Source organism: Lissotriton helveticus, chromosome 1_2 (genome assembly GCF_964261635.1).
Source record: "Lissotriton helveticus chromosome 1_2, aLisHel1.1, whole genome shotgun sequence".
In the NCBI taxonomy this organism is placed as follows: Eukaryota; Metazoa; Chordata; class Amphibia; order Caudata; family Salamandridae; genus Lissotriton; species Lissotriton helveticus.
This window is the reverse complement of record NC_136058.1, coordinates 410855904-410880881: the sequence shown is the minus strand read 5'-3', so window position 1 is coordinate 410880881 and position 24978 is coordinate 410855904. Positions and strand designations below refer to the sequence as shown.

Here is a 24978-nt window from a genome sequence, read left to right as displayed (position 1 = left end):
TCCCCTTCCTTGTAGGGGGGCACAATCTTTGTCAGGTTTCTACTATCATAGGACCTGGGTTTCTCTTTAGGAATATTGCTGCCACCAGTGGCATCTAAGCCACTCAATTTCTGCTCTCTTGCCAAGGTAAGTCTAGCTTGAGCCAAGGTAAGTTTAGCTTGAGCCAGGGCTACCTCCTCCCTCTCTATCTGGAGTCTGACAGCCCTCATTCTGGCCCTATGCTCAGTCTTTTGAGAGGCAGTCATACCTCTCTCAGATTCTCTTGAGGCACTAGAAATATGAGAGTCCCCTGAGGGGGATCTCACTCTTCTGTTGCCTGGGAGAATGCTATAGGATCTGGGGAGGTGCTGGCCCTCTCCATTCCCTAGTAGGCTTAAGTTGGCCTGGCTAAGCCTGGCAACTCCAACCTGGCTATCCTCCCGACCCTGGTCTTCTGTGTCCTCAACCTCTGAGTCCTCATCCCCCTCTTCTCCTTCTTCTTCCTCCTGAGGGGTACCAGTTACAGGTAGGTTCTCTCCATTTCCTGATCCTAGGGGAATTCCCTTCGCCCTTTCTAAGTCATCCTGTTCTAGAATGGCTATCAGGATTGGACAGGTGGGGCTTCTGCCCCTTTTTAACCCTCTTGATTTGCACAAGGCAACCAAGTCCTTTCGGGTTAGTTTGTCATAGCTGGAAGTTGCCTGGGTAAGGTCAACTGTCACAGGAGCAGACCCTGAGGCTTTTCCTGTGTCAGACATGACTCTAGTGTGGTGTAAGTGATGCACCTACCTACACTAAGTGTTTTCCTACTGTACCTTACTAGTGAGTTGTAGTCAGGGTGTGCTAATCCCTTCAACCTACAACTACTAAGTTCAGTAGAACTTAATATGCTAAGCTTTTGATTTTATATGTACCTAGAGGTACTTGATGTGATCTTTCAATTTGATACAAAGATTGCAATGGTAAAACAACAGCAAGCTCAAATCCGCACCGCTGCTCACCAATGTGAGAAGTTGGCCTGATAGGTGATGTTTCCAATTCTGGAACCACCTATTATCAGACCAAACAATCCCTTATGGTGTCTGGTTGTAAGTCAACCTTATTAGACAAGCTATCCTAGGGGTAGCATGGACTAAGCAGCCTAAAGGCTTAACTTAAGAGGTCGTGTTAAGCGAGCTGTTTTACCACATACAATCCTGTAATATCAAATGAAAGGACACCACACAAGTATATATTATAAAAATATATGTATTTATTACTAAAAACAATCCCCAGTATTCTTTATGAATAAAGGGGCACAAGCGTTAAATCAAAAGCACTGTTTAAACATACAAGTTGCACAATTATGGATGAGGGCGGGTGGCCACTCAAACCATATACTAAACAAGTGGTATAAGATATGCCAATCGAACAGTGGTTAGGCCTAGGGCCTAGGGAATCGCTGGGAGCAGTCAGGACAAGCAATGCTGAAGTCGGGAATGGCCCTCGGGATTCGGGAGATGTGCGGAAAGCGCACGCATGCACCAATGTTAACCAATGGTGCGTAAAAGTCATAAAGTTAAAGTTTAAGGACACTTCCGCTGGACCTAGAGGAACAAAACTTAACACACAGACCCTAGAGATGTGCACCAGTGTGGGAACACTGGCGGAGCAAAGTTACCACACCCACAGGAAGTGGGTGCACAGGGTCAAAGTGGCGTCGGGTTTTGACACGCAGGCTCTTGGTGCTTGAAGCTGAAAGGGCTGCAGGCAGGTTGAAGGTGAAGTGTCCGGTGGAGTCCAAGGGTGGACTCAAGTCGAAAAGTACCTGAAAGCAGAGGGGACAGAGTCTGGGTCACTCAGCAGTGACCAGGGTGGAACCAGGATGGAACCAGGCAATGTCGGGCGCAATCAGGTGGTCGTCGAGGAGCTTCTCTCCGCTGTCACGTGGGCTCTGGGGCATCTGCGACGTCCAGGAGCAGGTCACGATCTGTCCCACGCAGGCTCTCACCGTCGGTGCAGTCGGCTTCAAGTTTGGAGCAACCAACACTTGGCAAGAGCAATCCACGCGGGATCGGAAGATTGCTTCTCACTCGGACCAGGAAGGTCAGAGTCGGGGCTCCTTTTCAGGGGAGCTGGTGTGGATCTGGAGCAACCAGATTCACGAGTCTTCTTTGTAGTTTCGTCGGCACAGGGACCACTAGCCAGCGGGCAAGTGACCGGGCCAACGCGTTGAGCCAAATGGAGCAGAAGGGCCCCACGCAGCACTCATCGAGTGTGGAGGGCTGAACTTCGGCTCAGGAGTAGCTCAGGGTGGGGGCTTCTCAAACCCCGGTGCACAGCTTCGAGGGTCACTCGTGGGCTGCACGGTCAGCGTCTCGTGGTCAATTCAAGATGGCGTGCCCCACGCTTCCGGTCGCCTCCACGGGTCTCAGCTTTGCAGGGACTGTGGATCGGGCTGTTGGAAGGCAGGCAGGCTTGATCTCGTCGATCTCAGTCGCTCGAGCTCCGGCGGGAACTGCAACTAAGTAGACGTCGAGGGCTGGATGGTGCCTGCTGCTGCAGGGTGGTCACTCCTTGACCACAAGGGAGATTCTTCGGGCTTCCACGATGAGATGGAGGGCGAAGGGTCCAGAATTTCGTTTCAAATGTTTCTTCCAGGAAATCTGATGTGCATTGGCACTGCTCCCACTCTTATTCCAATCTGGGGGGCGTGATTACCTGCTAGGTCCCTCCCTATGGGTGGGACCCAGGAAGGGGGTGGATACACCCCTTTCCTTTGATCCAGGCCGCCCTGGCACGAGGGCTGGAGTGCCCCAGAACCGGTTTGGCCGGATTATGCAAGGGGCAGCCTTGTGCGCCCCAGGCAGTGTCTGGTTTCTTTCAAACCTCCCTGCTACAATCCACTATCTCCTGTCTGGAGGGTGGTGACACCCTCCTGTGACAGGAAACCCTTTGTCCAGGCCCCATCTGCTGAGTTTCGGTCAGCTACAGGGGTCCAGACATTTGTCTGTGGCAGAGGCATCCATTTTGTGGATCTAAGGTCTTTGGAGAAATTAACCGCATTACAGTAAAGGAACATGTCTTACCCCTCTAGAGGGGTGGAATGCCATCCCCGTCGCCAGAACTGGCGAGGGGATGGTATTCCAAATCGTATGACACCTTACACGACATGTTTTGATAAAGCCAAACCAAAGTTGCTATTTAACAGCGAGGATTATAAGGCACTTAAGAGTATATGGTATGGCATTATCCTGAAACAGCTTAGGGAGTTGTTCCCGACAGCTGCAGACAGGCTCAGCTCATGCTAGAGCTCCATCGCACATAAAACCACGCACCCTGCCTCCAGGATTGATGAGGCCTTCCATAGGAGTGGCTCACAGGTTTACATGTGTCCAGATATAGGTTTAGATATAGGTATACTATATCTAAGCAAGGGGTGATTACACCACCTTACCCCAGCTGAGTGAACAGCCAGTTGTGTCAATTTAAGAACCAGCCAGGGGTGGCAAAAGATATGCTGCAGCCCCTGGTAGGCCTTGGTGGCCCCTATGCCCTGGGCACCTATAGTGCATTATACAGGGGCTAACAAGGAGTCCATTTCCAATTGTGGTATGTACCTAGGGTACATGGAATCCATTTTACAGAGAGAGCAGATGGCCTGGGGCCCTGATTAGCAGGGAACCAGGTCAACTAAGTCAAAAAACCAGCTAAACACAGGCAAAAAATCTGGGGTAACCATAGTCAGGTAGCCACCTTCCTACAGGGATAGAAAACCACCCAGAGCTAGTGACACCTAACTCACAGTGCACAAGAAACACATTTCCCAAGAAATTACTTTTAGAACAATTTTGAAACAATAATCCCCAAAATGTGATTTATCTAAAATGCAGAGTTTTGTGGTGCAGCCAGCTGCCACTGCGGTACAGCGCAAACACAAATCCGGATCCCTTCCTCTGCCTACCAATGTTAGAAATGGGATCCCTGACTGGCCAAGGCTTGCGCCAAAGTCAGTCAGAGACCACCACTCTAAGTCAGGGCAAGGGAGTTACACGCCAAGATAACCCCTGCTCACCCCTTGGTAAGGTGACACGAGCAGTAAGGCTAAACTCGGAGGCAATTTGAGTTAAGTATTTGCGCACGCACCCAGCTACAACACCCAAGGCCCACCACAAAAAAAACTCCACACAAGGTTCTATTAAAAATAGCCTTTGTATTGTACAAAACACATTAGATAATAAATACACACTTTACAATGTGCCATGGGCACGGGCAGAATTTACAGGGGATTAGGTGCATGGGACAGGGCCATGGGCGCCACTGTCCGGAAGAAACACTTTTAGAACTAACACTTGGTAGAATTAGCACTCTGTGGGATAACCCTTAGCACATAGAACAATTGTAGAACAAAATAGAAAATAAAGCACACAACCAGTAACCACTGGTAAGAGGTAAGTACCACCTACGCAACCCTAACCACTTTAGGAGAATATTACGCAGGGAACCAGGACCTTACTAGCAACACCTGTACTAGAAAGAACAACCACCTAAGTATCACTATACATTTAGGGGTATAGGCAAAAACACATTACACATGATGCATCACCACATTCAGAGGTGTAGGGAAGGAAAACACATGAGGCACAAACATACATTCAGCGGTGTAGGAACAAGGCACATGACGCATCAAAACACATTCAGAGGTGCGGGACAGTCAGTCAGTCAAATTTCTTTATTCGATTATTTAAAATCATAAAAGAGCGAGCAATACACGGGAACATTTCATCATGACACATAATAATATAGATCAAAAGTTTGTTTAAAAAAAAAAACCCTAAAAACACATTATACAGAATAAAATATGCAATAATCTTTAAAAAGAGTAAAATCGATAAAATATAGAGGGTACACATTAGTCAGGGACAGAGTGCCTAATACTAAAACGATGCTTATTTATACGTGCACCGGCAACCAAAAAACTAGCAACATGGAATGCCACTTTTAAATTAGATAAAAGTTGCAGGAACAGCATAGCTGGTTTTACCTGTGTAAAACCCATATTGCACAATATAGGCAGCAAGAATTTTTTCCTACTCTCTTTGTAGTGACCGCAGAACAGGATAAAATGGGTCGTGTCTTGAATAGAAAAATGATCACAATCACATGGATCAGCATTTTCAGGTCTAGTCCATTTTTTAAAATTGCCCAGAATAAAAGGAATTAAATCAAGACGAAATCTTGTTAGGAGGAAACGGTGGTATGGTTTATGAACCGAAAAGAGATATGGTTCCATACCTGGGACAGATGTTATCATGCAATGTTTCCTACCCGTAGGTTTGTTCAACTCTGTGGCTTCCCTCTCCAAGACGTAACGGTCAGTCAAAAGATTTTTGACTATCTTTACGTCTTCCGAATTTATCAAATGTGGGGAGGAAAAAAGTTCAGATCGGCCAACTAGAGTTAACTGCGTCTTAACATATTTTAACCATGGAATGTTATGTGCTTTGTCCAGGGCTAAACAGTCTTTAAAAATATGGTGGTTTAGAGTATGCTCCTGGTTGAGCCACACTTTCAACCAACCAATAACTGGGGCTGCCTTCAAAATGTCGGTAATGTAGCCCAGACCAAGCTCTGTATGTGTTATATATGTAGAAGTCGACTGGGGGACAGAAAGCAGGGTTCTCAAGAATTTGTTTTCTACTTTCTGAATTTTGTCGTGCTCGTGATTAGTGTGCCCCCAGATAACAGAGCCGTATTGAGCAACCGACAGACATTTGGATTTGTAGACCTTTATAATGCTTTCCATGGGGCGAGCTCCGAGCTTTTTAGCAAACCCAAGCAGCCCAGCAGCCGCTCTTGCTACTGCGTTGCTTTTAGCCAAAAGCTGGGGGCCCCACTTGCCTTTTTCATCAAAGATCACGCCTAAGTAGGGGAAAGATGCGACTCTCCTAACCTCTTTCCCAGCACAGAAGAAAGTTTTGGTCTTTCTTTTCCTGCCTGCGGCTCCTGCTATCATTACGTGGGATTTTTCTACATTAGTTTTCATGTCCAGCGAGGACATGAAATCCCCAAAGGCTAAGAGGAGTTTATTCAGTGCCACTCCAGAGCGTGCTAAGAGGACAGCGTCATCCGCGTACAGGAGGACAGGTATCTTTATCTCTCCTGCGGAATGTCAATATGGGACACTGCCAGGACTGCCTCAAGACCATTTATATAGAGTGTAAAGAGAAGGGGTGCAAGGATACATCCTTGCCTGACCCCTCTCCCTGATTCAAAGTGGCAGGTGCATCTTCCTTCCCTGGTCACTCTGACCGACGTCTTGAGGTCTCTATGTAGCTCTGCCAGGTACCCTACCAGGGGGGCATCAATGCCCATGGCCAAGAGGACCCCCCACAGCTTAGCCCTGTTGACCAAGTCAAAAGCTGAGGAGAGGTCCATAAAGGCCATGTACAGAGAGCCCCCCTTGGCAGTTACATATTTGCTTATGATCAGTTCTAAATTTAAACACTGATCTAAGGTTCCTCTTTTGGCTCTAAAGCCATATTGTGCATTCGATAAAATGCCCTTCCCTTCTAAAAGCTGGGTCAGTCTTCCTAAAAGGACTCTTCCCAAGATCTTGATACTAGAATCAATTAGGGAAATTGGCCTATAACAGGCCGGATCTGTTCTTTGGCCCTTTTTAAAAATCGGTATAATAGTAGACTTTGACCAGCTGATAGGGAAAACAAAATCTCTTGTGGCATTAAAGATGTTAATAAGAATTTTGGCACTTAATTCAGGAGCACTCTTAAAAAAGTCTGCGGGAACCCCATCGGGGCCCGGAGCCTTTTTAGAGTGTGTGTCGCTGATCGCTTTTTTTACCTCTTCTATGCTAAAAGGGGAAATAAGAGCTGCTGCTTGTGTGGATTGTAATCCACAGCCTGGGATATTATCAGGACAACTATAGATATTACTGAAGTGTGTGACCCACTGTTCGTCCGGTATGATGCAATCTGCTCTCTGCTTGTCTAGACCCACAAAAAAAGGATGATTTATTATCGCCCAAAATTTTGAGCTGTCTCTCTGTATGTCGGGCGACAACAAGTCGTTCCAGGCCTCCTTTTCGATCTCTAATTTTCTCTTCCTGATAGCGTCATTATAATTTTTCCTTAGCGACGCTATCTGTGCTTTATCTCTTGGCTTAATTTTTAAAGCCTTCAAGAGGGTTGAGTGAGCCTTTGAACAATCTGAATCAAACCATTTTTGGCCCCTACAAATCTGGGCCTTTTTCCTTACAGTCAGATCTAGATTAACCTGGCTGCAGATGGTGTTAAATGCTTCTATCAGGGTAATAACCGTTTTATTATTATCCAGGCAGATTGCAACCTCACCCTCAACTTTGGACAGAGTGTCCTGTATAAAAGTGATTGGGGTGACTTGGTCCCACTTCAGCCTGCGATTCTGATCTCCCAGGACTAAGTTAGTCGCACATAAAACTCCAGCCTCTCTCTTTCCCAGAACTCCCTGAGATAAAATCTCTAAAATAACTGGGTTGTGATCACTAAAAACTGAGGTTTCCACCTTATAGGTTGAAACCTCAGACAAAATACTAGGCGACAAAAAAATATAATCTACTATTGTGCCAGAGTTGTTACCCACGAATGTTGGTAACCTCAAGCCTCTATTGCTACTAGAAAATTCATAAAGGTTAAAAGTTGCTAAGAGTGATTCCAAAGCCTCTCCACGCGGTGAGTGTTCAAAGTGCGGGATACAGAGGAAGGGGGGAAAATCCTCATATTCCTCACGACAATCCATGTTGCATGGGTGAATATTATAATCTCCCATGAGAATCACGTCAAAGCCGTGGGCACTATTCTCGCTGTGGGTAGACAAGAAATCCTCTAGAGTTACCAAATGCTCGTTCAATATTTGACTGGCAGGGGAATTATAAAAATTAACTAATAAAATAGGCTGTGAGTTATATGTTGTTAATTCAACCGCTAATATATTTGTTGAGTTAGTTTTGATCTGTCTTGGCTTTCCTTGGACTTCTAAGGAAATATATATAGCCAAGCCTCCCTTTGCCCTTCCAGATGTGCTAGGTACAGCAGGTACAGAGAAATAGGAAAAGCCGTCTAGAACAAATCGGTCGGACGTCTCCCAAGTCTCCTGAAATACAAGAATGTCGTTTGATCTGACCATTTCCAACCAGTTCTTATTGCTGAGTTTAGATCTACCAGCGACATTCCAGCTCAAGATACTACAAACCCTGTTACCTGTGATTTTTAGGTCTAGGAGTGCAGGGACAGGTAAAGAACCCTCATTATTGGTATCTTCTGTAGGAGCGAGTCAATCATTCTGATCCATGAAGGACAATGGGGCGTAGCGATTAAATAACTGGAGAGGTTCAACAAAAGAATTTTGCTGTGGTAGAAGGGGATAATGGGCCACTGAATTATGCCTTATATCCTGCCCCCGTCTGGGGTTAGAATCCCAGAATCTATCCCACCCTATCGCAGGAGTCCTTGGATAAGTGACATTTTGTTGCTCCCCATAAAAAAACTTCAGGGTTAGAGGAACAACAGTACCTTGTCTGCGTTGGGGAGGGAATAAATTAGCCAGTATGTTAGGAAGAACATCCTGATTCGAGAGGGTCACTGCCACGCAGTCCCCTTTAAACTTTTTCGGCCGGTTTCCCAGCCAAGGGACCCTGGTCGCGGACTTAATAACATTTGCCAGTTGATGTTTCCCCCCTGGGGCTAACCGCATGTTACTGGTTAGCCAATGCAGAGCCTTACTTGTAAGGGAGGTAGGGCTTTCCACTGTTCCCCCTTCCAAGGGGGGTACATTTGCTAGCACCAGGACCACTGGTGTGGCCTCGACTAGAAATTGGAGGGGGACCGTAGTGTGGGTAGTTGCTGGGGGTGGTCTAGCAGAAGGGATATCATCTGTAGGGATGTTAACTTGAAGAGGGCCCTCAGTGATGGTAGTCAAAGGTATTAATGGCTGGGGCAATACATTTTCAACAGGTAACTGAGTCCCTTCATTATCACAAAAGACTTCACTAATCACATCTCCCCCTATATTGTTAGGCAAGTTTGTGACTATCTTAGTGATATTTTCTACCCCATCTACGACCAGAGTGTTTAGACCACCCAACCTCTTAACCTCTGCATGCAATTTGTCTAATTTAGATATTAAGGGTTTAACAATGGCATTAATTTTTAGTTCAAGAAAGTCAGCAATCCTTTCAAAGAAGGCATCCTCGAAGGTATGACTCTGATTATCCTCCACGACGTTTGCTTGCTTTATCTTTGGGGTAGTAACCCTTTTCCTTCTTGCCCCTATGCGTGGGCCACTCAGCTTAGGAGGATTCTTGGTGCATAAACGTCTTGGCCTTGTTGCACGCCCTTTCGGTGTCATCTCATCAGGTGCAACTCGTACATGTCTCTCTTGATCAGAGTCAATGTCAGTACCACCCTCGGCCTGTATGTTGGAGGTCTCGATAGCCGGGACTGCATTATCAGGTGCACTACTTAAATCTAGGAGAATGGGGCCGCCAGTTACATTCTCCTGACTAGTTTCCTGCAAGATAGTGTCATCAATCATAGTAGATGCAGTCGGGGACAAACAGCAAAGGTCTGGGGATTGACCTAACCCAAGAGAGTCTCTCCTTTGCGTGTTTATTTTCCTAACTGTCTGGACAAGATAATTGTCAAGAGTGTTCTGTGGGGCTTCCTTCACTTTCGCAGGCATAATTTTCAATATACTCACAGCCTAATTTTTCAAAATAAAATACTTAATTTTAGTAATGTTTACGACAGTGTAGCTTACTTGCGTGTAAGTCCTGTAGAGTTTCTGGCACTGCCCCTGCCTCTTCCTGCCGATGAGGGCCGTAGAGGGCCCGCCCTTTGCTCGGGCTTAGCCCCGGGCGTCCCGCTCGCGTCCCGCGACGCGGGTGTGTGCACCGCTTTATGTGTCGTTCGCGCTCTCCGTGCGCGTCACACAGCGCGCCGCCGCGAGGCCTGCCGGGTGTTGTGGTTCCCGGAGCGGCGGCGCGGTTTCAATGGCAGGATGACTCTTGGCGGTGCCGGCTTCTCCCTGTGCAGGACGGCGTGTCAGGTAAGATTACAGCGGACTCCCCCGCTTTGCCGGTGTGTGCACCGCTTTATGTGTCGTTCGCGCTCTCCGTGCGCGTCACACAGCGCGCCGCCCCGAGGCCTGCCGGGTGTTGTGGTTCCCGGAGCGGCGGCGCGGTTTCAATGGCAGGATGACTCTTGGCGGTGGCGGCTTCTCCCTGTGCAGGACGGCGTGTCAGGTAAGATTACAGCGGACTCCCCCGCTTTGCCGGTGTGTGCACCGCTTTATGTGTCGTTCGCGCTCTCCGTGCGCGTCACACAGCGCGCCGCCGCGAGGCCTGCCGGGTGTTGTGGTTCCCGGAGCGGCGGCGCGGTTTCAATGGCAGGATGACTCTTGGCGGTGGCGGCTTCTCCCTGTGCAGGACGGCGTGTCAGGTAAGATTACAGAGGACTCCCCCGCTTTGCCGGTGTGTGCACCGCTTTATGTGTCGTTCGCACTCTCCGTGCGCGTCACACAGCGTGCCGCCGCGAGGCCTGCCGGGTGTTGTCGTTCCCGGAGCGGCGGCGCGGTTTCAATGGCAGGATGACTCTTGGCGGTGGCGGCTTCTCCCTGTGCAGGACGGCGTGTCAGGTAAGATTACAGCGGACTCCCCCGCTTTGCCGGTGTGTGCACCGCTTTATGTGTCGTTCGCGCTCTCCGTGCGCGTCACACAGCGCGCCGCCAGGAGGCCTGCCGGGTGTTGTGGTTCCCGGAGCGGCGGCGCGGTTTCAATGGCAGGATGACTCTTGGCGGTGGCGGCTTCTCCCTGTGCAGGACGGCGTGTCAGGTAAGATTACAGCGGACTCCTGGTGCGGGACAGAATAATTCGCAGAAATTACGTAAGCTACAATATGTGACTTTCCCCAGGCCAACTGACCTCTCATGGGGCTGAATCGCCCCGTGTCCCAAATGTCAGGACAGGCTGCGCAGGCAGCCAAAGAAGATTTGCACCAGGCCTAAACGTAGCAGCTGTCCACTAAGTGCTGGGCAGCTGTAGAACTCCCCTGGGCTCCTAACATGAATAATAATTCACATTTGTAAAGCGCACAATCACCCGTAAGGGTCTCTAGGCGCTGGGGGCCGTCGGGAAGATTAAGCGAGCTATTGCCCAGAGTCACATGGTGCTGGGCTAACCTGCCGCCGGAGCAGGGGATCGAACCGTGGTCCCCAGATTCCAGCGTCAGTCGCCCTGGCCACGGCGCCACACCTCTTCCACTTGAATAGTAGCGTCAAAAACGATGTGGGAGCCTCGCAGGCTCTAAAACAAACAACTGTGCCCCCAGGAGCCCTCGTGGGCTTAGAAAGAAATGTGGTGCCCGGGATCCTCTCAGGTTCGAGAACGATGTGCCCAAGAGCCTCTCGTGGGCTTGACAGAAGCAACTGGGGCCTCAGGGGAGCCTTGCAGGCTCTCACTACACAAATGCCCCCCCCTGTGGACTGCCAACACGGAGCCCCACTCACCGGGGCTCTTGCTGCCTGTCTTCTTTACTCGCGGTCGGGCAGGGGGATCAAACGGAGCCCCACTCACACTGAGCAGCTGCAGGAGGGGCGGGCACCGGCAATGCGCCCCTACGCCCCCTCTGCTGACAATGGTGCCCTGAGCCCTCGTGGGCTCTCACTATCTCCGTGCTTCCTCCCGCCTCGTCACTCACCAGCTTCTCCGCTTCTGGAGGCGGTGACGGCGGGGGCAGCAGGTCCTCTTCGATGGTGCGGCGGGGGCAGGTACGGCACTGTACCTCGCGCCCTTCCTTCCTCCGTCGCACGCTGCAGGCTCCTCTGCGGGACACCACGGGGCTCTTCCTCTCTCTCGGGAGCCCCGGGGGAGACTCCGGCTTCTTGCTTCTGCCCGCGCTGAGGTTGCGGAGCGGGATTTCCGGGTTTGTGGCTTCTGCTTCCGGGTTGCCGCAGGCAGTGCGGCGGCCGAGGGGGGATACCTCGGCGGCTTGTTTGGCGGCAATATGAGGAGGGGGTACCCATTAAATAAATAAATAAAACAGGGTGGCCTCCTGTTCATGAAGCACAAAAAATCAGCAAATATGCGTCGTGGGCAGCCGCTTTCACCTAGGACGAAAAGGGGCAAACAAAGCGCTCCCAGGCGCTAGGGGAAGCAACAGAAGTCCAGGGATTCCTTCTTGAGGAAATGCAGCCCTTCTTCCTCTTGTAGAACATACAGCACTCCTGGCGCTGTAGAACAAAGCCACAAGTCCAGGCAACAGTCTTTAGGAAGTGGGGGCAAGGCTGGGCCTGCCAGGGGCCAGCTCACAGGGTCCTCCTAGGCAGGGAGGCAATCCCCAGTGGCGGTCCTCCTGGCGCCCAGCAGCAACCCCCCTCAGGACAAGGATCCAGGAAGAGAACATTTTGTAAGGGGACACAGCCCCTTTTTATACCGTGAATTCCTTTGTCTCAGGGTGCAGGGTGGGGGAAAAACCAGTCGCAGCTGGTTTTGGAGCACTGTAATGTGCTCAACCACCCTTTCCTTTCACTGGCCAGGCTAGGGTCATTAGACGCACCACAGGGGGCAAAGCCAGCATTGTGTGGGGAAAGCCCAGCCTTATTCAGGTCCCAGGTGCACCCCTCCCTCACATCAGCATGCTAATCTCTCCACTCACCACCGGGGCAGACCCATCCAGACTCCTGGAGCCAGGCTCACCAGCCAGCTTCAGCCAATCACACGCCAGCACACGCACTGCACATGCATACCCATTTCTAGAAGTGTCACTTCCACACTAGACACATTCACGCCGCACACATCATTGCGCAGCATTCAATCTCACAAGTTTGCACATACCAAACTCGAGCCTGCACACCTCACGCATCAGGAACTACGAGGGACACAGACATTCCCCATGCATTCCTATGGGAGGGCAGGCCTATCTCACCACACACACTCAGAGTGCGCACGCACTTTCCACTGAGACATAGTGAAAGTGTGCAGAAACCAAAAATCACCATCCCCAGTTCACATATAAAAAACAAAAAGTTCAGGGGTGAACCTGCCAGAAGGGCCAAGTCCAACATACTGTAATTATGTAAATTGGGTTTAGCGTGAGAAAACTTGGGTGGTTGCACGGGAACGCCCATGCACCCCTCTTGGCAGGTCCCAATGGTGTGAAGTAATGCGAAACAGTTCTATGCGCTGCTTCACATTACTTTTATGTTGTTTCCAGTGCTAAATACGTTTAGCGCTGGAAAGTAAATTGTTGTGACGCAAACACGGCGCAAAATCTTCATAAATTTCCCCCTTCTTCTTTACCACATTTGAAACATAGCAAGAAATATTTCATCATACACAGATATTTAACAAAAAGTTGATTTGATCATGTGACATCTCAATAAGGTTTGAAAAAGAGGTGATTCACCAGTGTTCACAGAGTAACTTAGCAAAGTAAGGGCGCTCACGGAGGACCCAAGTGCTAAGGGTATATCTTAAGAGAGACGCATATGGTCAAGATTTCATTTAAACAACAATAGAGTTTAGAAAAAAGAGATGGATCAGGCTGGGCTGCAAAATTTCAGGTAACGTTTTATGAAGTATACAACAAAAGTAACTCCATTTACACACTTCTTCTTGTTCTTTTCCTATTCACTTAAGATCATCTCAAATGCCAACTCCTGTCTTTACTCGCTGTTCATAAGTCACCTTTGACACTTTCAACACCTCCCTTGGATCATTTTCTGCTTTCTTTGTACCTGGAACATTGGAACATTATTGTGAGTTGAGGGGGGGTTTCCTATCGCCATAACATCTGTCCATCTCCCTGAAACTAGTGAAGCTTACAGCACCCAGTTCTGACCCTGAAAGTCTTTAAAAAGCAAGTCTTTAGTTCTTCCTAAAGTAAATAAAGTTCTGTAAGATGCAGCTCCTTCCAGGGCTTTTGGGTCAAACAGAGCGAGGGATTCACTGTAAGGCCCATCCTATACACTATAAGCACAGATAATGTAAACAAACATTGCTTCATATCATTTAATATTCAACAATATCAGTCATTTAGTACTTATAGAGAATCCATCAGAACCAATAATTTACCTGACATATCCCCGCAGCAGATGTGTGCATATTACTCTGTATCCCCCCTTTTCCACCATTACATGGCATCTGGCAGCCCCCCCACTGACCTCTGGCTGCGCAATCACTCTGTGGGGTACATCAGAAGTCAGATAACGGCATCATAGTCACAAGGCCATGGTTCTCACTTCTTCTACAACACTTATTGCAGACATAGAGCCTAGTTTAGAGTTTGTCCAACAGGTTATTGCTTCAAAAGTAGGGGTCGGTGAAGAATTCTGCTCTGCGGGCGAAGCTTGCACAGTTTCCCCCAAAAACTCCATGAAGTGATGCAGTACAGAGTTTTTTTTCTCAAGCGGTTCGCCAACGTTAAGGTGACCCGCGCTTGTGAGAAAAAATAACACGCTAGACCTCCTGGCGAAATTTCTCATTGCGGGAGGTCACGGCAGGTCGCAACCACTCAAGTGTAGAAATCTGCCATTCGCGTTGATGAAGCTGCCAATCAAGTAGAATGTCATGGCTTCTGATATGACGTTGTCCGTTTGGGGCCCAGGATGCCATTTGTAACCAAATGGACATTTGGCAGAGCAGGAGGAGGTGTCAATAATCCACAGGTGACGCAGCATTTCTACCCTTCCATATTTCTCATATTCAAGGTTACTCAATTTCCTGTCTTTCGGCCCCCCAACTGCCCTCTTGTTGCACACTCACTCTGTGGGGTACATCAGAAGTCAGATAACGGCCTCATAGTCACAAGGCCATGGATCTCACTTCTTCTACATTACTTATTGCAGACATAGGGCCTAGTTTAGAGTTTGTCCAATAGATTATTGCCTCAAAACTAGGGGTGGGTGAAGAATTCTGCTCTGCCGGCGGAGCTCGCAAAGTTATACAAAAAACTCCATGAAGTGATGCCGAACAGTTTTTCTTTCTCAAGCGGTAAGGTGGCGAGCGCTTATGAGAAAAAATAACACGCTAGACCGCCATGCGAAATTTCTTATTGTGGGAGGTCGCGGCAGGTCCTGACCACTCGAGTGTTTAAATCTGCCATTCTCGTTGATGAAGCTGCCAATCAAGTAGAATGTCAATTCGAGTGGCAGAAAGCAGCAGCACCCTCTGGCGCAATGCATAGTGCCGTTTGTGCTGATTTTACCTTGAGGGACAAACTCCTGGCACTAAAAATCATTGCGAGAAGCGCAAATTAAACTCTGCCACTTGCGGAAGTCCGTGGAGTGCGGCTGAGTTTCTCTGGCACTTCGTAGAGTACCGCGGAGTAAAACTCTGCGAACTAAACCAAGGCCTAATCAAAACGTGACATATAGCCTGTCTGCCTTATTATGATTGCCACACGATTTAATGTATTTTAATGGGGCGGGAAGGATACCTTTCACATTTGTAATGAAATAAAGCATCCACTAAAATATAAATCAGGCCTCTGGTGTATATTGCGTCCAGTCTGGCTAGTTGGGCTTGAAGGATCTTGTGGTTTGTGGGTCTCTCACTGCTTTGAGGTCACCGCCAGGCAGACCTTCAGTCAGCTGCGCCTCGTGCAGATCTTCCTTATAGGCAGAACTTCTGGCAGCTGTGCCGTGTGCTGATCTTCCTTCCAGGCAGGACTTCTGTCAGCTGCGCCTTGTGCAGATCTTCCTTATAGGCAGAACTTCTGGCAGCTGTGCCGTGTGCTGATCTTCCTTCCAGGCAGGGACTTCTGTCAGCAAGGTCTTGTGCTGATTCTTGATTTCCCTGTATTCTACAAGGATGTTGTTTTGGGAGGTGTCTGCCTCCCCTGCCGCCACACTGGAATGGTGGATTGTTATGACTTTTGTTTTATGTGTTGTTAGCGTTTGACATTTCTTTTCTTTATCTCTGTTACTAGTAGCTGATACTTCACCAGGGAGCATGTGAAGGTCGCAGGGATCTCTGTACCCTAATTTGGTTTATACTTTGCCCTCACATTATCTTTTAAACTTGCTAATATTGTGCTGAGTAGTATTATGGTTTCGTACACGCTTCTGCAGCACACCCCCGGATGTTGTGCTACAAAGAGCGATCTATAGCTCGCAGAAGTTGCGCCTAAGGCAAGCTTGTCTATGCCCGTTCATGTTCAGACTGTGCATGGGATGAGCTGCTCACTTTCAAACCTCTAGGTAAGACTTGTTTAGGCCCTACTTTGATTCCGTCTGATACTATAGCCAAGAATAGTTGCCCAGATTGTAAGCTCACTCTGAGCACCTCCAGGATTGTTGAACTTATCTCTCCTGCACCGCATGTCTTCAGGTTGCCCACTCCTCAGAGAGAAATCAGAGGCATGTTTATTAATGCATGGTCTCTAACTAACAGAGAGTGCATCCTATGTTGCGGACTTTCTAGACGCTTGTGCACTGGATTTTGTTTTCATCACTGAGACCTGAGCATATGCTTAATCCGACCCAGATCTAATTGTTGCAACACCCCTGATTTTTCCAATTTCAGGCTTGATTATTCGGGGAAAGTGGCGGTGGGTTAGCAATCATTTACAGGGACAACCTCAATGCCTCCTTTGAGACATTACCGGCCGCATCTGATTATGAAGCACTTGGATATAAAATTCCTCTTTCTAAGCGTTACTCCTTCAATGGGGTACCTTTTTACCGACCCCCAGTCCCTAGGACAGCATTCCTAAATAGTAACAATCAGCTCTTGGACATTAAACCCAATTCCCTCAATTTCACTCTACTCGGTGACTTCAATATCCATCTTGAAAATTCTGCGTATAAAAATAGGATTGATCTCTCAGACCCTAGGGCAAGTCTGGGTCTCACCCCGTTAGTGACGGCCCTGACACACTCAGCCGGGCCACTTATTAGATGGTATTTTCTCATACAATCCCTCTCTTCAAGTGACTGCTGCACGTCCACTTCTCTGGTCAGACCATCGTGCAGTTATGCTTCAACCGAATTTGGAAGCAGATGTTCTCAGTGTTCATCCTCAGCCGCTGGGGTCCTTATGCCGCTCCTGGCATAAAATGACCCCTGAACTATTGAAGGCACAGCTCACTCAATCTATGCCTGAGATTACTGCAGATTTAGATGCAGCCACGGATGTATATCGTCAGTGGATTGACTCCAGTCTCCATTCGCTTGCTCCATTTAAAAATCAGAAAAATAAAAGATTTTTTCCCTCCAAACCTTGGTTTGACGAGAACCTTAGAGCTCACAAACAAGCCTGCAGAAGGATAGAAAGGAAACGGCACATCCACTATGATCCCTGTGATAAAATCCCATACAAGCACGCCATTCAGGCCTACCATGATATAATTTTTAAAGCAAAATCCAGTTATTGTGCTGTCAAAGTTAAATCTTCTTTAAACATCCCCAAAGAACTCTTTGCGACAGTGGTAAAACCGAGCAAGCTTCCTGAACCTAAAAACATTACTGCCGACGAATCCTTCTGCAATTTGTTAGCAACTTTTTTTCAAGATAAGGTCAAAGCTACCTATAATACGTGTTCACACAAGCATCCTCCCTGTGGTGTAACCAATAAGAAGGACACAGGCATTGAACTGGTAATGATGGCTACCACCCCTTCAGACCTCATCAGAACAACAGGAAATAGGCCAGCAAAGGAGTTGGGATCCGGTAGTGTCGGGTACTGGCAGATACCACCTCCCTGACTCGATCAGTACAACAGAAAATATGGCTGTCCCTCACTCTATGACACGGGGAGCCTGCCCCTCAGTCGGAGATACGTTTCTGCTATCTTTTAATCTTCTATCGGAAGATCAAGTTCAATCATTATTTAGCCAAATGAAATGTGGCTCCCCCTTGGATCCCGGCCCTCCCAGAATTCTTCACTTGCCACCTGATGCCGTCTCCAGGCACCTCGGGGGCATCCTCAACAGGATGCTCACGTCTATTTATTTTCCTGAGAAATAGAGGACGGCCTCCGTTCTGCCTCTCCCATAAAAGCCCAACGTAGTCAGTAGCGATAGAAATAATTAGAGGCCTATCTTGCGTGTTCCCTTCCCTGCAAAGGTTGTGGAGAAGGCTGCGAACTCTGAGCTTTCACATTTTATTAATTATAATTCACTTCTGGATGCCACCCAATTTGACTTTAGAAGCCAACAGATGGGCTATCTCTGAATACAGCCTCAGAAGAGATACGGCAAACCCTTGACACAGGTGGAAATGCTGCCCTGACCTTGTCGAACTCTCTGCAGCTTTCAACAGTTAACCAAAGCCTTCTTATTGACTGTCTCTTCACTATAGGGATCAGGGGCAAGGCCCTTAAGTTTGTTAAATATTTCCTTTCAGATAGAGAGCAATTTGCTGAGTTCAATGGCGTCAAGTCGCCCTCTTTCTGTCGACCGAGTGCAGTTCCGCAGGGCTCTGCCCTTAGTCCGACCCTTTTTACCTTAAACATAACCTCTTTGGCTAACCTTATAAAATCATTTGGCTTTGCAATGGTATCCTCTGCTGATGACACCCACATTGTGGGGTTTGTGGCCAGCAACCCTGAAGACACTGCAGCTCGCTTTCATGAGTGTATGCTACAAATCGGTAGGTGGATGTCAAAAGACTTAACTCGGGTAAAATCAAGGTTCTGCTTTTTAGGCAGGAACACATTGTTCTGGTCCCCCACCTGTGGCCACAGGAGTTGGGGTGCGCCCTACCCCGATTACCAGAGTCAAAAATCTTGGTGTATACTTTGACAACAAACTCTTTTGATGGACACGTACGTTTTTTCACTTCCTCCTGTTTTTTCATACTCCAAATCCTCAGTAAAATCTTTACCTTTATCCCTTCTGACTTACGGAAATCTCTGATTTCTGCACTTATTCTTGCTAAAATAGATTATTATAGCGGATTTATTCACCAACATTCAGAAAAAAATCTAAAATAAAGTTCAGATCGTCCAAAATGCAGCCACTCTGCTGCTTATGGCAATACCCAAACGCCAATCAGTTTCTCATGTTCTTCCTTTAGTTCACTGGCTTCTTATAAAAAGGATTGATTTCAAATGTTCATGCATTGCATTCAAGGCACTGTGTAACTCCAGTCCAGAATACCTTAATCAACGCTTCCAGTGGTACGTCACTAAAAGATCACTGCCCATATCTTATACATCAAATCTCATTATACCTAAGGTCAGAAGGGCTCCTTGGGGAGACAGAAGCTTAGTAACCTGCACAGCTAGGCTGCGGAATTCTATGCCACCTGATCCCAACAAAGACGTCAGACCTGCTCTTGTTCCGTAAATCATTAAAAACCTGCCTTTCCAACCAGAAGCTCTTCTTGACTGAAGCTTCCAGTTCATTCTATCTTTTGGCTTGTTTCCTTCTTCTTAATCTGAGTATCCAGCGCCTAGACACCTTTGGGTAGCAGAGTGCTCTACAAATCTAACTTTCATTTAATTTCATTTCATCTTACATTTCATCCTTCCAGGCAGGACGTCTGTTAGCTGAAGTTTGTGCAGATCTTCCTTCCAGGCAGGACGTCTGTTAGCTGTGCCTTGTACAGATCTTCCTTCCAGGCAGGACGTCTGTCACCTGAAGTTTGTGCAGATCTTCCTTCCAGGGTGGGCTTCTGTCGGCGGTGCCTTGTGCAGATCTTCCTTCCAGGGTGGGCTTCTGTCGGCGGGGCCTTGTGCAGATCTTCCTTCCAGGGTGGGCTTCTGTCAACGCTACAAGTGCTGCTCCAAGGTTTTATTCAACCACTGTATCTGAACATCCCTGGTAAATACCAACTAGAGAGATAACATCCTGCCTGCACCAGCAGAGTGCAGAAAGCTTTTCAAGAATATCGAGGTACCTTGACTTTCTCTGTCTGTCGTAACTGAAGATGTTAAACCTTGGTAATATCAATCCCCTTTGGACAAGGTCCTCCATTTTCGTATCAGAATGTAACTCATCCTGCGCAGACACAAACCCTCAAGTCTGTATTGCATGAAGCTCGGTGGTTCTCGACCCAAAAGAGGGCCCTCCACAAATTGCTGACATTTTCTTACAGACGCTGGACAGCCGTGGCAACACACAGACCAACTACACCCTCTCAGGGATTACCAGTCCATCTGCCAGGATGAAGACTCAGATCTTTCAACCTTCTCTGATGCAAACAATGCAGTAACACAGGTCGGGCACAAGGAGAATCTTATACAAACAATGCACTAATACAGGTTAGGCACTAGGGTTGATGCAAGCAATGCAATAACATGGGCCAGGCACTAGGATTGATGTAAACAATGCAATAACACAGGCCAGGCACTAGAAGAATCTGATGCAAACAATGCAATAACACAGGCCAGGCACTAGGATTGATGCAAACAATGCAATAACACAGGTCAGGCACAAGGAGAATCTTATGCAAACAATACAATACCACAGGCCAGACACTAGGAGAATCTAATGCAAACAATGTAATAACAAAGGCCAGGCACTAGGAGAATATGATGCAAATGTCGCAAAAACACAGGCCAGGCACAAGGAGAATCTGATGTAAACAATGCATTAACACAGGCCAGGCACGAGGAGAATCTGATGTAAACAATGCATTAACACAGGCCAGGCACGAGGAGAATCTGATGTAAACAATGCATTAACACAGGCCAGGCACGAGGAGAATCTGATGTAAACAATGCAATAACACTGGCACCAATGGGGTTGCACGCAGTGGAGTTACTAACAGAAAGTGTTCAGTGTCCACCAGAAGGAAAACTTCTATTCTGTCGGCAAGTTCTCTTGACAGGTGAGCATGTAATAGCTGGCGGGATCCAGGGAACTTTGAGGTCAAGAGGGTGGGAGGGCAAAGACTGGTTTCATATGGACTGAAGCATGGGCAAAATGAGCAATATTTCAAGGAAGTATTACCATACAGTAAATCATGCAGAGTAAATTTTTTAGGTATGGGATATTACGTACCAAGTGGTGTCAGGGAGATTATAATCTTCCCTCCAAGGGTAATCTGCTTTACAAAGAATTTCAATACGAGGAGAGACATTAAAAAGCAGCAACGGGGCATGCAGTGAGAGGAGAGAATGCAAATTGTCACTAACGTTATGGAACAGCACACAACTTTAGAGGCTACGTAGATACAAAGGAGACACCTGAAATGGGCTCTGCACCTCACATGAATCCAGTACACGAAAGCACCTTCAGACACAGACTAAATATCCTTGGTGGGTCCGAGGGGAGAAGGAGGGGCTCAGAACACAAACATTTAAACTCGAGGTGTGGTATTATTTCTAGGGTGTTAGCGCTTCTTGGTGGAATTCACACATGGATATTAGGTAAAGAAAGATCCCTATTTGGGTTGATGCTGCAAGGTATAGAGAACACTAAACTCTATAAACCCGAGCCTGTGCTCAAAGCTCCAAATTAATACACTCCCCAGCACACGTGAAATTCGCATCAAGGTTTGCCTATTATGGTTTGTAGATAGTTCACATGTCAATGTTCAAGCAAGTAAATTAAACTTTGATGAAAACAAAAGGTTGTTCGTTGTTTATTCCATCATATCTCATCTTTAATGTATTCACCACAGCTAACACGTGTTTCGTCGCATTGGGGGGCTCTCCCGCAACTTCCTCAAGGCTAATGCTTCTCATCCGCGATCTTTGATATGTGGTGATAATTCCGACCCACATAGGGGTTCAAGTTTCTTGCGACGCGCCCACTCTCATATCAAGTAAATATCTCCCTCGTGTCTATCGGTTGCAGGTATCTCTACACAGTCTTTCCTGGTATCCGGCGCGTCTCTCACGTTGCTCTCGTGTGCAATAAGCAACTGGAGTTGCTGTGTTTTTATAAAGGAGATATTTAGATATGCCTTCGTATTAAGAGATGCAGAAATTCATTCTTGATAGAATCAGGACTAGACTCAGGTTTTTCCTAGATGAAGCTGGGATTTCAGCATTTGGGAGCTTGTAGAACAGTTGATTTTCAGCTCCTTTGCAACCCCACCTCGAAAAGGACATGCTTCACCTCGTCTGCACCCCTCCACCCCAGGACAGGCCTCACCTCCTCCGCACTCCTGGAACGGCCTCAACTCCTCTGCACCCCTGGATAGGGCTCACCTCCTCTGCATCCCTAGACAGGCCTCACCTCCTCTGCACCACTGGACAGGCCTCACCTCTTCTGTATCCCTGGACAGGCCTCATCTCCTCTTCCCGCTAGACAGGCCTCTCCTCCTCTGTCCACTGGACATGCCTCACCAACTCTGCCCCCCTGGACAGGCCTCGCCTCCTCTATACCTCTGGACAGGCCTCACCTCCTCTGCACCCCTGGACAGGCCTCACCTCCTCTGCACCCCTGGAAAGCCTCACCTTCTCTGCACCCCTGGACATGCCTCTCCTCCTTTGCACACCTGGGCAGGCCTCTCTGCTTCTGTACCCCTGGACAGGCCTCCCCTCCTCTGCACCCCAGGACAGGCCTCACCTCCTCTGCCCCTCCCCTGGACAGGCCTCTCCTCCTCTGCACCCCTGGACAGGCCTCACCTCCTCTGCCTCTCCCCTGGACAGGCCTCTCCTCCTCTGCACCCCTGGACAGGCCTCACCTCCTCTGCACACCTGAACAGGCCTCTCCTCCTCTGCAACCCTGGACAGGCCTCTCCTCCTCTGCAACCCTGGACAGGCCTCACCTCCTCTGCCCCTCCCCTGGACAGGCCTCTCCTCCTCTGCACCCCTGGACAGGCCTCACCTCCTCTGCCCCTCCCCTGGACAGGCCTCTCCTCCTCTGCACCACTGGACAGACCTCTCCTCCTCTGCACCTCTGGACAGGCCCCCACCTCCTCTGCACCCCTGCACAGGCCTCACCTCATCTGCACCCCTGGACAGGCCTCTCCTCCTCTGCACCACTGGACAGACCTCTCCTCCTCTGCACCTCTGGACACACCTCACCTCTACTGCACCCCTGGACAGGCCTCACCTCCTCTGCAACCCTGGACAGGCCTCTCCTCCTCTGCCCCTCCTCTGGACAGGCCTCACCTCCTCCGCACCCCTGGACAGGCCTCACCTCCTCTGCACCCCTGGACAGACCTCACCTTCTTTGCACCCCCTGGACAGACCTCTCCTCCTCTGCACCTCTGGACAGGCCTCTCCACCTCTGCACCCCTGGACAGGCCTCACCTCCTCTGCACCCCTGGACAAACCTCACCTTCTTTGCACCCTCTGGACAGGCCTCACCTCTACTGCACCCCTGGACAGGCCTCACCTCCTCTGCACCCCTGGACAGGCCTCTCCTCCTCTGCCCCTCCTCTGGACAGGCCTCACCTCCTCTGCACCCCAGGACAGGCCTCACCTCCCTGGACAGGCCTCTCCTCCTCTGCCCCCCTGGACAGGCCTCCCCTCCTCTGCCCCCCTGGACAGGTCTCACCTCCTCTGCACCCCTGGACAGGCCTCCCCTCCTTTGCACACCTGGACAGGCCTCACCTCCTCTGCACCCCTGGACAGGTCTCACCTACTCTGCCCCTCCTCTGGACAGGCCTCCCCTCCTCTGCACCCCTGGACAGGCCTCTCCTCCTCTGCACCCCTGGACAGGCCTCTCCTTCTCTGCACCACTGGACAGATCTCTTCTCCTCTGCACCCCTGGACAGGCCTCACCTCATCTGCACCCCTGGACAGGCCTCTCCACCTCTGCACCTCTGGACAGGCCTCTCCTTCTCTGCACCACTGGACAGATCTCTTCTCCTCTGCACCCCTGGACAGGCCTCACCTCATCTGCACCCCTGGACAGGCCTCTCCACCTCTGCACCTCTGGACAGGCCTCTCCACCTCTGCACCTCTGGACAGGCCTCTCCACCTCTGCACCCCTGGACAGGCCTCGCCTCCTCTGACCCTGGACTGGCCTCACCTCCTCTGCACCCCTGGACAGGCCTCTCCTTCTCTGCACCACTGGATAGATCTCTTCTCCTCTGCACCCCTGGACAGGCCTCACCTCATCTGCACCCCTGGACAGGCCTCTCCACCTCTGCACCTCTGGACAGGCCTCTCCACCTCTGCACCCCTGGACAGGCCTCTCCACCTCTGCACCTCTGGACAGGCCTCTCCACCTCTGCACCCCTGGACAGGCCTCGCCTCCTCTGACCCTGGACTGGCCTCACCTCCTCTGCACCCCTGAACATGCCTCTCCTCCTCTGCACCCCTGGACAAACCTCACCTTCTTTGCACCCCCTGGACAGGCCTCGCCTCCTCTGTCCCCCTGGACAGGCCTCATCTCCTCTGCACCCCTGGACAGGCCTCATCTCCTCTGCACCCCTGGACAGGCCTCATCTCCTCTGCACCCCTGGACTGGCCTCTCCTCCTCTTCCCGATGGACAGGCCTCATCTCCTCTGCACCCCTGGACAGGCCTCTCCTCCTCTGACCCCTGGCCAGGGCTCTCCTCCTCTGCACCCTGGACAGGCCTCCCCTCCTCTGCACCCCTGGACAGGCCTCCCCGCCTCTGCTCCCCTGGACAGGCCTCCCCGCCTCTGCTCCCCTGGACAGGCCTCATCTCCTCCACTCCCCACTCAGGCTCCTGACCTCACCATGAATGCCAGGCGGGGCGGGGGGGGGGGGGGTGGATCTGATCCATGAATTAATAAATTGCAGCCAAGTGAGTTGGCAGCTCTCCTACCTGAGCAGAAACCTGTCCAGGCTCTCTCCTCCTCCTGGGGTCTGTGAGGGTCTGAAGATGGAGGTAACTGCCCACCAGACAGGGCTCCTTCCTCCTCTGCAGCAGGCTGGACACACCAGGAGAAGGAGGAAGTGATGCCACCACCGCTACTGGTGCTGTCTCTGCCACCTCTGACCCGGAAGAGGAAACTCTTCTTTCATCCAATGTGCAGCTCTGTGGGTTTCATCAGCAGGCGAGGAGCGCCCTCTGATGGCTGCTGACGGAGCCACCGCCTCCAGACTCACACAAACAAGCATTGGTGCCTGTAAAGACCTGGGATTTCAGATGTCA

The 24978-nt window shown here is 49.6% G+C and overlaps 1 protein-coding gene across 1 annotated transcript in view; it reads right to left on the bottom strand.

The window, feature by feature from the left end:
• Positions 1 to 24771, bottom strand: part of LOC144807983 (uncharacterized) — a 62965-nt gene extending 38194 nt beyond the window's left edge. The window contains exon 1 of the mRNA XM_078673563.1: positions 24649 to 24771. The gene's annotated coding sequence lies outside the window, so the exon portion shown is untranslated. The remainder of the gene's footprint in view (positions 1 to 24648) is intronic.
• Positions 24772 to 24978: the final 207 nt, after the last annotated feature.